At 44.8% G+C, this 4,835-nt stretch overlaps 1 protein-coding gene across 2 annotated transcripts in view; it reads right to left on the bottom strand.

Annotated features, from left to right (window-relative positions):
* The window catches only part of DUSP14 (dual specificity phosphatase 14), a 20,206-nt gene that overhangs the window by 2,138 nt on the left and 13,233 nt on the right, over window positions 1-4,835 (bottom strand). The window contains exons 2-3 of one of the 2 annotated variants that reach the window (XM_023516628.1): window positions 1,065-1,146; window positions 203-241 (exon numbers count right to left, since the gene is read on the bottom strand). The gene's annotated coding sequence lies outside the window, so the exon portion shown is untranslated. The remainder of the gene's footprint in view (window positions 1-202; window positions 242-1,064; window positions 1,147-4,835) is intronic. The other variant, XM_003795617.3, reaches the window with a different exon arrangement.

The following is a 4,835-nucleotide window of genomic DNA, read 5'->3' as shown; positions in this document are numbered from 1 at the left end:
AGGCAGGAGACTCACTTGAGCCCAGGAGTTGGAGGTTGCTGTGAGCTGTGATGCCATGGCACGGCACTCTACCCATGGGGAAAGCTTGAGGCTCTGTCTCAAAAAGAAAAAAATATATATACATACACAAAAAATACTCTTAAGTGGAAACAGTCATCTATTATCCTATTTTTGGAAAAGTTAAAGACAGAAACATGCTCACCTGGTTCTGAACAACAATCTTGCAGGAAAATTGCTCTTACTGAAAGGTAAGAATAGTATTCCTTGGTGATCAGGAAGAAATGAGAAATTCTGATTCCCCCCAAAGCCATGTCTTTCCCCACACTCTTGTCTACTTCTACTTCCACAGCCAATGACAGCTGTATTCTCCTAAACCTAATTCTAGGCACAGCTATCTTATAAAGGCATGAAAGTGATCTCGCCTTAATTTAATGAACTGCCTTTATGAACTAAAAAGAAAATGAATTGCATCACATGCAGAAATGTCAGATCATTTAAAAGCAGCTATTTATTTATTTAAAAGCAGCTATTTCCCATCATATTTATGAGATGTGAACACTTTATTTTTTTTTCATGTAAATACTTTAGAAATCAAATTAGCTTTGGGTAACTTGTGCTGTGGCATTTCCAAAGAAATGATTCCAGGCACTCTGAAGGCCATGGTTTAAAAGTATACTCCTACAAGTTAAATAAGCACACTTTACCTGACCAGGTCTTGGATGTAGCTAAATGATAACTTTATCTTCCTCTGTCTCTTAATTCTAAACTCCAAACTGAATCCCACTGGCTTTAGTTTAACATCTGAAGATCCATATTCTCTCATTAGTGCAGTGTTTACTATAAAATGTCTATATATGTTAGTAACACTAGAAAAGGAAGTTCTTTGTTTCCTGAGATTTTAGACACATCAATTCCTCTCATCCCAAAATCACATGGTTTACAGTCTGTGCCTAGTGGGAACTGTGCTCACATGCACCCAGGGCACCATAAGGAAGCCAGAAGTAATTTCAGTCAGACAAGAACATCCCCAGGTTCTAGAGACAGCCAGTGCTGGGGCTACTCACTTGTTCAAGAGTCCAGGGAGCCTTCAGTCTGGATCCAGAAAGTTCTAACAGTAGCACTGGTTACAATGGATACAAATCAGATCTGCAGAAAAACAAAGAGATAATAAGGATGTGGCCAATCAGGAAGTTCAGAAGGATTCCTCGTGGGTTTTTAATACTAAACCAGGGCTGGGCGTGGTGGCGCATGCCTATAATCCTAGCACTTGGAGGCTGCGGCAGGTAGACTGCCTGAGCTCATAGATTCAAGACCAGCCTGAGCCAGAGCGAGACCTCATCTCAAAAAATAGCCATGCACTGTGGCGGGTGCCTGTAGTCCCTGCTACTTGGGAGGCTGAGGCAAGAGAATCACTTAAGCCCAAGAGTTTGAGGGTTGCTGTGAGCTATGACACCACAGCACTCTACCAAGGGCAACAAAGTGAGACTCTGTCTCAAAAATAATAATAAAATACTAAACTGGTTTGACTGAAATACATCTATGAAACAGAAGGTACACTTAACATTTCTGGTGTTCATTTAAGAAATGTACCAGTAGGAAATATCATCAACCTATAGCCAAGCATGGTGGCATGAACCTGGAATCCTGTAATGGGAGACTGAGCTGGGAAGATTGCTAGAGCCCAGGAGTTTGAAGGCAGCCTGGACAACACAGCAAGACCCTGTCTCTAAAACAGGTGGTAACTCACCCCTGTAATCCTAGCACTCTGGGGGATTGAGGCCAGTGGACTGCTTAGCTCACAAGTTCAAGACCAGGCTGAGCAAACACAAGAGCCCATTGCTACTAAAAATAGAAAAACTGAGGCAAGAGGATTGTTCAAGCTTGAGTTGGAGGCTGCTGTGAGCTAGGACATCATGGCACTCTACCTAGGGTGACAGCTTGAGACTCTGTTTCAAAAAAATAAAAAGATACAAAGATTTTTTGAGACAGTCTCACTCTGTCACCCTGGGTAGAGTGCCATAGCATCACAACTCATAGCAACCTCAAACTCTTGGGCTTGACCAATCCCTTGCCTCAGCTTCCCAAGTAGCTGGGACTAAAGGCATTTGCCACAATGCCCAGCTAGTTTTTCTATTTTTAGTAGAGACAGGGTCTTACTCTTACTCAGGCTTCTCTTGAACTCCTGAGCTCAGGCAATCCATCTGCCACAGCCTCCCAGAGTGCTAGGATTACAGGCGTAAGCCACCATGCCCAGCCCTACATTAGTTTCTTTTTCTTTTTCTTTTTTTCTTAAGGAAAGTTTTAAAATAGTTATAGCATAAGGCAATCATTCTCAAACTTGAGCATGGGAATCATGTGGAGGGCTTGTTAAACCTTCACCCCTAGAGTTTCTGATTCAGTAGTCCTGTAGTGGGGATTGTGAATGTGCAAGTCCCAGGTGATGGGTGCTACTGCTGGTCAGGGGACACACTTTGAGAACCAAAGCAGAGTTGGGTGCTATGGGAATACACTGTATAGATCCTCCCCCTTCAGGACTGAGGCATGCAGGGTGCTGGTGCTGACAGCTCATGAGTCCCTCCCAAAATGCCCTGTGTCTGAAGGGAGCTGCCTCACCCAACGTTGCATGCCTCTTTTGGAACCCACATCTGATGACTAGTTAATGCTGCAGGGGTATAGAGAGGTATACAGGTGACACTGCATCATGAGAAGGAACAAGGGAACAGTCACATAGGCTGTGTGTGTGCGTGCGCTGGATGTAAAATATACAAAGGCAAGAAACTTTCCTACAGCACAGCAAAGTCTCCTGCCACTTCCTAGTCTTTGCCTGGCAGAATCCTACTAGTTTACAAAGCAAAGTCACTATGGTAATAAGCACAAAATTAGGCCTTCAAATTGCTAATTTCAAACTCTCTACAATGTGGAAAATCTGGAAGATGCTAATCAAATTTCCAAGTAGGTTATCTAGTTGCCTGATTTTTATTTTTTTTTAACTCATGCTCAAGTGAAAATTACTGTTGTCTATTTAAGGAAGACTCAGCCTTGTAGCTGGGAAGCCACTGGCCCTACTGAGGCAGGGTGCCAGGCACACTGTGGACCCAGCTTATTCTGCTAACTCTCATTCGTTCAAGAGTGGTAGGGTACTTGGTACTGCAGGGCAAACAGATTGTGAGCCCTCGGGGCAGAATCCAAGTGAGACAGACATGATGCTCCATCCCTGCTGCTGCTAGTCGATCTGCCAGTAAACCTGCTTAAAATGCCAAAGCTGATCCAAAGTTTCAGAAAAACACCTCCTGCCAGAGAGCACTCAGAGGGCACAGATGTTACATAGATGCTCCTTTGGCATAACACACCTGAACCCCTTTACATACTGGAAAGTGCAAGGTTCAGAAAGGGTGAGATGACTTCAACTTGAGAAGACAAGTAAAACCAGGAAGAGATCCAAGGTATCCAGACTTCTAGCTCAAGACCACACACTGCTTCTCAGCATGACTGTGCAGGGGGGCTGTGTTCTCATCACCTCCTCACAGCACTCTAACACCACCAGCCAGCACCTGCAGTGAACGAAGGGGGTCTTGGATCTGCACTAGAAGAACATGTTTAAATGCTACTACAGAAAAGACTGAGCCCAGGATGGGCTGGGCTGCTCCAGTTTCACCTAGAGCTCCAACAGGGACTCCTGCCGTAGCCTGGTACACCATTCAGTGCACAGAAAGCCTCCCGACAGCAGAGTGACCTCGACAAGGAGTAGTCCCAGAGTAGGCACAATGAGAAGCCCTACTTTGGTCCAGTTCTAAGATTAGCAGAACCTGATCCTAAAGAATAAAAAAACCCACGGGTATTACATCAGAGGTGCATGCAAATCAACTCAGTAAGCGTGTCCTGGGAGATAGGGAAAGCAGATCTGTCAGGAGAGCTTGACCCATATTCCAGGGATCAAGAGGTGCATGGTGCTCTCAGTGAACACACCACCCTTGAAGGACACTGGTGTCTGGCATGGGGACGACCAGAGAGAATGCACAAGACTGTGCATGTCGCTGTCCATGGTGTTCAACTTGGCCTTCACTTGCTCTGCCAGCTGCATTTACTTGTTGGAGAAAAAACTGGCTTTCTAGCCAGAGGATTAGGGGTGGAATGCCATGAAGGAGAGAGAGGAGGAGCTATCCCAAACCCACCCCAGAGAATTTTGGATTTTTTTTTTTTAAAGCAGCCATAAGGAACATCTTGTCAGATGATGCTGTTCTCTTTGAATAATAAGCATCAAGCACTAAGTACTAAACAAAGTGCAGAATTAGTATCTTCCCTGTGGGCCTGTAGTCTCAATAATGCATAAGCCAGTAACAACGGATTGCTCCCTGTACGGAAGAGCCCCTGGGATGCGGGCACAGCCTTGCGGTTAGCACTGGCATCCATGCCTGCAGCCTTGATGACCAACACACAGAATCGCTGCCTGGGCTCACGGCCTATTCTGAGCATCCTAATGCCATGAAGGCCACTTTTCTTCTTTTAAAAATGATGACAACCACTAGAATCAGCATTTAAAGAACTGACATTCTATCCAACTCTTATCTACTGCTTTTTCTTCTCATGTTGAACAAACAGAAAATGGCCACAATGGTTCCAGAGACGACTGTGTAAAATGATCTAACTAAAATATTTTTAGCTGTAGGAATTTCAGAGGGTCAGAGTACATACTGTGGGCCTACATTGTTACTTTTTTATACTTGAAAAGCTTATGGCTCAGCGCCTATAGCTCTACTGGCTAAGGCGCCAGCCACGTACACCTAAGGTGGTGGGTTCGAATCCCCAGCCCGGACCCGCCAAACAACAATGACGGC

This window comes from Otolemur garnettii, unplaced genomic scaffold (genome assembly GCF_000181295.1).
Source record: "Otolemur garnettii isolate 467f Iridium unplaced genomic scaffold, OtoGar3 scaffold00094, whole genome shotgun sequence".
Lineage (NCBI taxonomy): Eukaryota > Metazoa > Chordata > Mammalia > Primates > Galagidae > Otolemur > Otolemur garnettii.
This window is presented reverse-complemented; position numbering and strand designations above follow the sequence as displayed.